The sequence below is a fragment of the Xiphophorus couchianus genome, chromosome 10, assembly GCF_001444195.1.
Source record: "Xiphophorus couchianus chromosome 10, X_couchianus-1.0, whole genome shotgun sequence".
Lineage (NCBI taxonomy): Eukaryota > Metazoa > Chordata > Actinopteri > Cyprinodontiformes > Poeciliidae > Xiphophorus > Xiphophorus couchianus.
The window spans coordinates 10,824,212-10,836,281 of NC_040237.1; the positions used below are offsets into that span (position 1 = coordinate 10,824,212).

Sequence of the window (12,070 nt, forward strand, 5' to 3'; positions counted from 1 at the left end):
AATCTAAAGGCTAAAAATATTCGCAAAAAAGCTGAAGCTGGTGAAATTGGATTTGGATTCTCAATTGGATTTGGTCTGGACTTTGACAGAGCCAATCTAACAGATGAATATGGTTTGATCTAAGCAGCTTTATTGTAGCTTTTGCTACATGTTTTGTTGAAAAACGGACCTCCACATTTTTCAGAAGTCTTTTGGAGTAGTCCAGCATTCCCATTGCATGTTGTTGCCACTACCATAGGAGGTACTGCGTTCTAGATTATGTGCAGTGTTTGTTTCCCTCCATAAATGAGCAAATAATAAAATTTCAGTCTCTTCTGAAGAGAGCAGTGCACCTTCTTCCATGTTTGCTTTGTTTTCTATATGGCTTGTGGCATAAAATGAGACTTCTTATGATTTTTCTCTGCTAACAGTTATCCTATCAACATATTCTGCCACCTGAGCTGTTAGTCTCTACAGCTCCTCCGGAGTTACCATAAAGTTCTTGGCTGCTTCTCTAAAAAATGTTCTCCTTCTCTGAGTAGTTAGTTTATGTGGACAGCCAGGTCTTGGTAGGTTTACAGTATTGAAATACTTTAGAAAGTATGGGACTCATCATCAGTTTTCAGATGAGGAGCCATGAAAGCCTATATTGTTTTGTCTTCAACATTTTTCCCTGATCTGGGTGCTGTGATCCTCATGATACCCTCTCTAAAAAAACTTCATGAGATGTTTGTTTTACAAAGAAGACTGTTGCTACTGGCAATGAAAGTACATATTGTCATCAAAGTATGGAAACCTGAACTCTTTTGATGAATATAGGTGTGAAGGATATGAAGGCAACTTGTTCAAGTGGCTTTAAAGCATCAAATACAAAAATTCTTCAGTCAGTATTCAGTCTTACTTACAGTTGATGTTGAAAAAAGTATATTTAAATCAAGCAACTGCCCACTCGCATTAATCTCAGTGTAATCTACCCAATGGTTTGAATTATAAATCTGACAGCATTAGTAACAAAGCTACCCTTCCTTTTTTCCTCTGAGGACAATATGATTCAAAGGTTAACTTGTGTTTTTGTTGCCTGTTCAGAGGAGAAAACAGAAATCACATCTTGCCCTTTTCACCAACAATGGAGAAGCCTCTTTATTTATGTACCTGTGCTGAACAGCTTGTTTTGAAAGTCGAAGAAAAGCAGCTGCGTGTTCAGCCGTGGCTGAACGTTTTAGCAGTGGCACAAATGTGATGTTTCATACTTTTTAAAATGTTTCAATAGTTGGCTAAAAACACTAATTTTGAAACTCAAGTTTGTCCTTTTCTTTCAATGTGCTTGCAATATTTAAGCAAGACACAGGCAGACATCATATTTACCAGGTCAAGTAAGTCTTCCCCTTACTTTGCCTTTTAGACTCACTCACATTCACCTGCTGCCAGTGGCGATCAAGCTCTGCACTGTCGAAGTCATGATTCTTTCCTCCTGAGGAGATGATATTTACAAGCTGAAACCTTCTCTTTAGCAACTGAACCTGTACAATCACTGAACTGTGTTGCGTGACAACAGTAGCTCTGCTGCAACCATGCCATTGTCTTATGGACCTACAACTGAAGCGAATCCAAAACCAGCCCGTGGGTTCAGTACGGGCTGGTTATATGGTTTGCTTTTACAATGGAAACAGACAAAATAGCGTACTAAATTACATTGAACAGGGCATTGTGCTTTTGATTCTAGGTAACTATTGCTGACTCAAGGTGATGTTGCCCCTTTTTATTGAAATTGTTCTGTGGAACAAAAGTGCATGAGAAAAAGACGGTGTTACATTCTGATTGAACTGCATCAAAATGAACATTTTTGGTTGTACTTAATTTCCCCTTTCAATATTGCTACTATAACCATTAACCAATATTAACTAATATCATATAGTATTATATCTACTTCTCTTCCCTTTCTGGACTGTGAATGAGTATATCACTGAAAATCTCTTTCTAATTTAGCTAAACATGCCACAATTGTGTGCTGTGTCACTGTCAAATGCCCAAATAAATATCACATGCTCAACCCCTCCCCTTCCAAAACATATATATAAACAGGATCAAAATGGAAAAAAATATTGGTTATTAATATCAGCTACATTTTACTGAGGTGACCAATACCAATGTTAATTGCGATTTACTCTTCATTCCTAGTTTGAATGTCCAAGTGTGGTTGAAATGTTTCAACATCAATCAAACTGGCATAATTTGAGGGACCTGTGTTGATGACGTGTCTGTACTAAACTTAAATTAGTTCATTTTGTTAAGAAATTAAGTTTTTTTTTCTAAGTTCTCATAGCTATTTGCAGCAAATTGATTTGTATCCTCTGTGAAATATTGTAAAACACAAAATTTCTATTTCTGTAAACCTTAACATCTCTCTTATGGTCCAACCCTTTTCACCGTGTCGGAATATAGTAGAAGAGAACTAATAGAAAATCAGCTTCTTTAGTCATGATTCTTTGGCAATTCTTGACATGGGAGGATTTGTATTGACTGTTTTGACTGTGCCAGTCCATTTTCTACACATGAAAACACAGAGTTTGTTAATCATGCACAAACTCAGATCTGTTTGAATCCAAATCAGTCATCCTCAGGGGGTTTTGCTTGGAGTTTAATCTGTTGCAAAGCTGTAGATCCGCCAAGTGACATTCTCTGCTGTATGACAACCATGAATGAAGGCTAAAACACACCAATAAGTAACCAGAAAAAGAAATCAAGTGAGGCTTTGAAGAGGTCACATTATGTTTATGTGTAGTGAAAAAGAAGCCACGGACCTTCAGAGAGTCTGGAGCGTCATTGATTGAGACCACTTTTAAGAGATTGCATGAAAAGTCTGGCTGCTTGGATCATGAGTAAACAGCTATGTGCTGCTGCAGAGGCCCAGCAGAGTCAGGGGTAAATAAGAAGAAACCACAAAAGAGGAGTAATTCAGCCCTCAATATTCATTGTACGTTTATGAATCTGCAATCAAACAGACTTTTTAAAGAACTGAATATTTTAATGTGGCAGCAGCCTTTAACCGAGGTCAGCGGGTCACATGAAGAAACCCTCATTCTGAGCATCAATCTGCAGTTTTGTCACTTCAGTTGAACCATTCAGCCTCCTTGTCCGGTCCCCCGGGGGTCTCGTCAAAAGGAGCTAATTTAAGGATGTGAATCATACCTTCACCTCCTAATCACCAATCACTCAACCGACGTGCCGCTCTTCAGTTAAGGCCTGTGCTTGTTTTGCTGATTTTCTGCCTCTTTCATCTTGTTTATTTTCAACCTTGCACAATTTTAAATTTGATTTCAGCAAACCCCCGTAAGGTTGAAGTTGGTGTAAAAAATTTTTTTACCTTGCTGATTAACGTTTTGTTTAACGTTAGAGATGCTCTGAAGCGAACGTGTGTGTGATTTTGTTGTGAACAGGATTGAAATGTCCAAGGACACAGTGTACATCAGCAGTGTGTGCTACGTCGAGTCTCTGTCGCTTTTATTTTTATAGAAATGAGACAGGAAAGCTCTTTTATTATAGATGATTCACAGTCAGAAACAACCTCTTGCAGTTTTCACTTGTGGAGACAATTAGAGCGTGTTCAGTGGGGCTGAACTGTGCCAGCTGACCTTGACGAAAGCTGTATTGGAGTTACTTCGGTCTGAAGAGAGGGTATTCATCTGCGCTCGGAAAGGGGAGGTTACTGACGCAATCAGACCGGGAACATTGGCACCTTTGACTGAACAGAGGAAGTGTTTTTTGTTGCTGAATGAATTAAAAAGCAGAAGCTGAAGAGATGCGGTTACTATTCCAATGACATGGCTCTTTAAACTGAATTATGTTGGTGTGAAATTTCGTATCTTTTCATTAAGATCTTATTTTGTGAACAAATAAGTACACATATATGCAGTGGCAAAAGTAAATGTGAGTACAGTTGTAAGTATTCGGATATATGTTTCAAACACCTTTGCACTTCTAGAGAGTCAGTATCCTATTTTTCTGGGATTGGATATTTTCAGGTCTTGCCTCAGATTCTTAGTTGGTTTTTGGAGTGGACTTTGACTGGACCATTTTAACACATGAATGTGCCTTGATCCAAAGCATTGTATGAATGTTTAGGTCCCCCCTACCATTGTTAGAACAATGGTTCAGTCCAAAGTGTGGGAGCAACAGCAGCACTGAAGTGAGGAGCTAGCTGTCAGGTGTGGCTCTGCAGCACAAACAAAAACCCCTCCAGTAAGTGAATACTTAAAGCAAAAGACATGTAAACCTTTTATTTACATTCTCTGCTCAATAGAGTGAAACACATTAACAGTAAAAATCAGACTGCAGTTTGTTGGTTCATTACTTTGACTGAATCATGATAAGCTGCCTCATTAGCAAAACTGCTACACTGCTTTTAAAGATTTAAGCTTTTTTGTCAAAAGTAGCAAAAATCTAATTCATATTGAGATTCTTTAACTTTAAGTTAATTAGAAGAGTTTTAAAAGGGAGTGAGGGGCTGAGCAAGTGACCGACAGCTCTGTGTTTGGGAGCCGAGAACAGCAGAAAGAAAAAACAGAAAGTTATGGCTTTATTTCTCACCGTCTTCAACGTAGAGCCTTTAAAACCACAAAATAAAATCTGAACATTTTTCTATATAAACCCTGGTGCTTTAAGTGTTACGTTTAAGTTATGTTACTCCCCAGATATTCATTTCTATCTACTTGTTTGTTCTCAGTCACCCAGGACATGACAAAACTAAAAAAGGCTTAAAAATAAAGCAACTCAACAAGTTATAATTTAAATAGCACATAACTTGTATTGGGAGCCATTTCAATAAATCAATGTTAATGAGGAATTTTATTGAGAGCAGTTACTCATTAAAGCTTTTTTATTTACAACCTTAAATTTTTGCAAAAGTGTAGCAGAGATTAGATCAGTGAGAATGAACAAAACTCTTATTTGAATTTTAGTTTTACTTCTCTGCAGGCTGTTTACTGAGAATAAAACATGTTTGATGTGCTTTACTAGTCGTTTTTGGTCCTGCAGCTTGAATGTGGTTTAAAAACTTTTTAAACAATACCTTGCATTACATTTCACTGTAATTTTGCCGATCCCCCCAAAATTGCTCTTAAGAAATATTCTTGTTTATGGTTCCCCCCAATAATGAAATGGGATTCACGCCCTTGCTCTACTTTAATACTTTCCTAATACTTTCCTATTAATCAGCTGATAATCAGCTTACCACTCATATATTTATGCCTCAGAGCAGTGTTGTAGTCAAGACCACCTAACCTGAGACCAAGACCGGAGTGTATCGAGACCGAGACATAATGCCCAAAGACATTTAAAAATATAATTCTAGCTGAAAATATTAACAATTACTCTCTGTTTTGGTATCAGAGGGTGCACTTGTGGGGCGGGACTTTAGTTATGCATATTATTTGCATATATTATATATTATACAAACATTAGTGCTGAACCTCACACATATGTTAGAAATATGACAGGACTTCAAAATCTGTATGAATGACGAGAGCAAAAAGTGCGACAGCAGCTTAAAGATGTGCAATTGGTGTGTCAGCAGGGGTAAAGATTTTCTTATAGGTTTGATGTTTTCTTTCTCTGAACTTGACTACCTTTCACACCTGTAAATCTGAGAATAAAACTGTTTCAAGAGACACTTAAAGAGGCGAAACACTTTCATTCATCTTGTACAAAGGAATTTAACATGCATTTCTGGCACAACAGTTTAAGAAAATATTTAACAAGCTTTAGATTGAAGGTTTTTAAGCTAAGAAAAAAAAAGAATCTGAATGCAATCATCCCTGTCATGTTCTTTGGAAAAACTGCAAAAACAATCTGTGTTTTCTCTATGCCTTGAGACCTTGGACTTTTAAGCTTTGCAGCTACTTTGTAAAAGATGTGCTGTACGAAAAAAACAGTTAAATTGAAGAACGGCAAAAATTGTGAACACATATTTGCTCCTCATGACGGTTACAAAATCGTGATCAGATGTTTTGTTGTTCTCAGCAGTGTCACAGTGAAAAGGGGTCGGCATTAATGAATCATTTTTGGATTTGATGATGATTTGAAATTGTTGTTGGAACATTATCATTTCCAGGTATTTGATTAGCAGTCGTTCCCTCCTGAAAAATAACGTTACTCAACGGAGCAGTGCATTTTTTGAATGTTCTTGTACGATAAAGCTCTTGCTATTGCTAGCTCTCGTTAAGATGAATGCGTGAAATCATTGTTCATATGAGTTTAGCTGTTTTGAAGAAATGTTTATAAGTTCCCTGTGCATCAGGCTAATTTTTATATGGATTTTGAGCTAAATAAATAAGCATTTTGTGGAGTAGAAATAAAATAAGACAAATGCATATTTGGGGCTCATGCTTTGTTTTTCCTTGTGCATGTGTAAAATATGTGTGCATGGTGTGCCTGTCATTAATGTTTAAGTAGTGTTTGAATATTATACTGTCACACAATTGACTTTTCTTTATTTTCTCCTTTATACTTTAGTATGTAGTTCATGGTTGACTTAATGAGTCCAAGGTGCATAAATCATGCAGACTTCAAAACAATCCCAGACCATGATCCCTCCTTTGCTTTGTTTGAGTGCTGGTATGGGTTATTTGTGCTGATATATGTTCTGGTGTTGTGCATTAGTCTCATCTGTGTAAAAGGAGATTCTTCCATGAGGTTAGCATTTTTTTTTTTTTTTTGCAAAGGCAGCTTGTGGTGCCATGTTCTCTTCAGAGAGCAAAGTCCCTTTTTTTCTGGCAAATCTTACCTGTTGAGTACAAGACAGAGTTGGAGAAGAGATGCTTCTTAAATTTGCAGAGTAGTAACTCTCGAGTATTGGATTTTGATACACCCATGTTGAAACATACGTATGTACTTTTGATTACTAAATGACCAAAAGCCCTGTGTCTATAGAGGACACACTCGACATGGGCTCTTCTCTTTATGTCTTTTGCATACTTAGGGGTAGCATAAATTGCTTCTGTAAGGTCATTGCTGGTTATAAATAGTTAAGTTTAACTCACTCTTTGCATAATTGTCTTAAAACAAAATTGAATACAAGAAGTAAAAATGCAACAAAAAAAAATAAAGAAAAAGAATTCCTGTTTTTGTCCATGTGATTTTTATATGGTTAAAATAAATTAAGTATGCTCCTATGAAGGAACTAATTATTTTAACTTAGGAAATTTTAATTGTTGCACTGATTCAGTTTTTTTTTATTACTCTTTCCAACCAAGCAGAATATTTTCTCCTTAATCAGATTTTTTTTTAGGGCAGACTATGCATAAAAACCAGACTGTGTTCTCTCCACTGCTGGATGGTGATGCTGTAGTTTCTACCTGAGAGTCAGTAGCCACCACAGGAACAAGAGGTCATTTATCTGGCTTTGCAGTATCATTATCGGTGGGCAGCACACATTAGACACACACACATACAGCGTGTCCTGCCTGGAGACTGTGCTGACATAATTCACAGATTGATAATTTATGCAAAACCCTCATTCACTCTCCTACTGTGCATTTTGCAACACTTCCTTACTCGCTTCTACGTTTCCTGCCTCTGGTTTTGTCAAGTGATGCGCTACGATCATGGTCCTATGCATAAACACGGACGTTTATGTAAGACACATACAGACTGAATCATTAAATGAAGAGGGTGGGCAGAGGCCCTGCTGGCTGATGGAATATTCATGGACGGCTTTCAAGGGTTGGAGAGGTGAAGCAAAGAGGAGACAGAGAGGGAAAAAAAGACGGAGTGACGCACTTCTCTGCCCCTGTCCTTTGAGGGAGTTGTAAAACCGGTGTTTCCATTTGGCTCCTGAATAAGTCAAAGGACTGCAGCACCAGACGCCGCTATAGGTTTTGTTTTCTAAATGAGACATTTCTGTTTTAAGATTCATTCTTGGATGACTTTATCTTTTTAGTACTAATATCTGACTTCATTTTAGACAAAAACTTCTTGGTTGAATAAAAATAAATGTAAACTTAAATCTGCCAGGGGTATGAATATTTTTTGGCATAACTGAATAAATAAATGCAGATAGCTTCTTTTTTTTAGCTTCTTATGAGTAGCAACAGCAAGGCCTAATGGTTTGTTGTGCATGTGCAGGCGATCAGGTATGGATGTGTCTCTGTGTGCAGGTTTCCAACCTCTATCCATCATGACTAAATGAGTAAGAGACAGAGAACAGCCGTGACAGGTTGCCACTCAGATTAGCGTCGTGATATAGGGAATTGATTAATTAGGAAGCTGGGTCTTGTTTTAATTATGTTTATATAAGGCACTTACTATCAAAAGAGGCATGACACTGGAGGTCAAACTATGTTCATGTTGATTCAGAGAGAGAGCAAAAATATTTTCTGGAGGATGAAGAGAAAAAAAATCGTTTTGGACTATGAAAGCTGATGAGCTCAGGCTGGCGAGTTGGTCTCTTTATAACCACTGTCTGCATGTCCGACAATTGACTCACTGTTGCTAAAAACAAGCCTCTAACATCCGGATGTTTGATCCATGAAAAGAGTAATGGAAGATCAAAGTGGCTTTTAGTCTTGAAGGGGGGAAAAAAAAAGATTATTATATATTTTTTACATTTTCTGAATGCTCCCATATTTATGTTGATGAATGAGAAAACATTTGGGAACCTTTGGCTTAACAGACGCCAACTGTTGTTGCTATTTATTAGCTATCCATGACTTTCTGTTTCCCTGGGGTATAAATATGATGTGACAAAAACCCATATTTATCGTTGCCATTTACAGTGAGTAGGAGGATAAAATACGTAAAAAGCTCACTGTTAGAGAGGTTCAGCTCAGAGTGGCAGCTTGGGGTCACAAAATCTGCATAACAGCCATTAGAAGATTTCTACCTTCTGACTGCTTGTTTAAGGGGCATGCCAAGAAAATGCTTCTCCTTTTCTTTCAGTGCAGATCAAAACACGAGGTTGTTATACTCTGCCGGGACCTTAACTGGAACTGTTTGAAGATCACACTTTTTTGCATTAAACTCTCCAGGAAGGTATGTACTCCATTAAGTATGAGATCTATGATGCAAGGGGGCCAATTCGTCTTCCAAAAGTACAGGAAACCATGTTGGAGTGCATGGCATGTCTTTGAAATGCCAGCATTTTTAGAATAAAAAAAATCTGAAAACTGAAAATGGGACATCATTCAGTCTTTTGAGCAGGATAGTGATCTGAATCAAACATGAATCAACACAGAAATGACTCACCAGACACAAAAACGTTTGGCTATCTGCATCATGTCTTTTGTTGAATACTAATGAAATTGTATTGCGGACAATTTCCGCATCATGCTCAAAACATTCACTCAAATATTTTCCTGATTGGACTAGAGCTGGAAATACTTTATGAATTTAAACATCCTGTTGCCTAACATGATTTTAGGCATATCCAAACGAGCTTGACAGAAAAGGCAGATGGGTTCTTTCTGAATTCAATAGTTCTCTATCACCGTTTGATCGTGATCATCTACAACTTAGCTCATAAGATAATGATATAAAAGTGCCTCAAAAGAGTATATTTTGAATCATTGATCTGGTAATTCTTGCAAAAATGTTGATAAGCTTTGCTTCGTACAATTTGATTACTTTATATTCTTCAGCTGGGCTTGAATGATGCATAAAGTATACAAACGGATCGTTCTGAATGCTCCAATCTTGTGAAATATTGGAGAGGACTAAAGAAGGCCGTAAAAGCTTTACAAGCAGTGGAATTTATCCAAAAATAATATTTTGAAACACAGGCTGCTCCCACTAAGTCCCGCTGAACATATCTAGAGGTTAGAATTGTTTTGTATTTCTCAGTAGGAGAATATTAAGTAATTTATTGAAAAGTTTTGTTTTTTTTTACAACTTGATCGGAGTTGCTAGTACATGTGTCAAGACGATATCCATGATGGAGTTCATACCAGACCTTCACATGCTGCAAATTGAAAGCTATCCAAAACACTAAACTGTATATTTCTTTCTGTTTTTTTTGCTGTGTTTACTGTTGTGGCAGACGGCTACTCTGATTGAATATAGCATGTTTGGTTGTGCAGCTTATTTTCTCCTTTTTGATACAGACACGATTTTGCTAATAAATAAATAACTATGTTTTGGTCATACTCAAAAATGCTTAGCTGCTTGAACAAAAGTAGTATCAGGAGCTGATTATTCTATAAAAAACAAATCTCTGCTCGATCACTTATCTTTACCCCGTCTGTAAAGTTTTTGTGGGCCAAGGGTGGCAATTGTTGTACTTCTCCCTCCTCTAATTAAAAACCAAAAGGAAAACGAGATATTCGATGGGCCTGTATTTGTGTCCTACTCTAAACCAAGACTTTGGATTTTAGATGAGTCACTTATCAGAAAAGAAAAAAAGGCTTTCCAAACTCCTCTTTGCTGCTCCCAAAGGGAACAAACTCACACCGCCCACTGCACCGTCCCGGCTGTCTTCCATTGTTCAGTAGCAACCCCACTGACAGCGCCGAAGTCTTTCTGCAAGAGCAGAACTGAAGCACGACGGATTATTTGTAATGAAACCTTGAGCACTGCGTGGCAACAGCAGGATGACATAATAGGGTGGTGGTTGCTGTTGGACACCTGCTGTACACCTGGTTGCTGGGGAAACTGGAAAAAAATGTGATGTAATGGCGGTGCAACGCTCTACACCTACTCTAAGCACAGTGCCGACCAGTTTACGCTTATTTGCAGCATATGTCCAATATGTCAGTGATAGAGAATGGGAATGAAATGCATAAGGAATGGAAAGAGACAGCAGCTGTGTGTAAAAAAAAAATAAAAAAAAGAGGAAGAAAGTCCTTGTTGAATCCGGACTCTTTGGACTCGCTGGGGAATCACGATTCTTTTTGTGTCACAGGAAAACCAGGTTACCCATTTGCTTGCCGCTCGTTACAGGACTGCTTAAACTCCCTGTGGTGCACCTAAAAATATCTGCTCACACACTCTGAAAATGGCCTACCTGTGTTTGGTGAGGAAGTGTCTTGTTGACATATCCCACATATATTTATTTGTTGTTCCTGCAGCTTCAAATTAATCTTGTGCTATTTTTGTTTTAAATTTCTAACCATAAAATGCACAGAGGGTAATAAATGCTTTTATAGATTTTTTCTGTATCTTTGAGATACCACAAATAAAGTTGCACCAGTGAATCACTTCCACCATAGAACATGATTTCTGATATCCATATTTCTTTGGTTGCAATTATTGAAAAGTTTTCATTATATTACAACAACTATACTCGACAAACATATTCATACAGCTTGAACTTTCAAATATTCTGCCTCGTTACAAAAACAAATTTCAGTGTGCAGGCCCATGGTACTTTGGAGGAGCTGCAGAGATTTATAGCTCTGGTGGGACAGTTGGTCGATAGTTGTAGAACCATGACATGTTTAAATACGCTGCGCATTACATCAAATTGTAATCACCATCAGAATTTTGCTTTCAATTTCAATATGCTATTTCCAAAGAACAGTTTAGATGCAATTGGCTATATTGTTTCATGCAATATGGATTTCAAATCTGCTTATCAATAATATATTTGAGCAGATGGATTGATTCTCATTGTCCTTTATGCCCAAATTTATACATACTAAATTAAGAATTGTGATTAAGACATTAAATATTAATGGGATTTTAAAAAAAAAAAAGCTAACTACATGGGATCATGTAGTATTAGCTTTTTTTTAGTCTATCAACATAAAACAGTAAAATAGTCTTTGATTTTTGGGGTGTAGGAGGACCCAGTATCTGTAAATGTGCAGAAAGATGATTCATGCGTGTTGACATCATCTATTGGAAGAAAAAAAGCCGTCTTCTGCTTGCAATCTGACCTCGCTAACAACCTGTCACTGAACTGACTCAGGATACGAAGAATAATTACATCTGTGGGATAATCCATGTGTTTGCAGCCGGGCCAGACCCGGCACATGGATTTCCAATAAATAATGTAGCTGAAAAAACAGCAAGCTTCAGGCAGAGTGACACTCGAGACAGAAGGAGATCACTCAGGATCTGTCTGTGCTCTGTAAGCTCCTACTTTTTCTACTGCAAAGCT

General features: G+C 37.5%; 1 protein-coding gene across 1 annotated transcript in view; it reads left to right on the forward strand.

Moving 5' to 3' along the window:
• The window catches only part of tbkbp1 (TBK1 binding protein 1), a 63,225-nt gene that overhangs the window by 1,071 nt on the left and 50,084 nt on the right, over positions 1-12,070 (forward strand). The gene's annotated exons all lie outside the window — the stretch shown is intronic.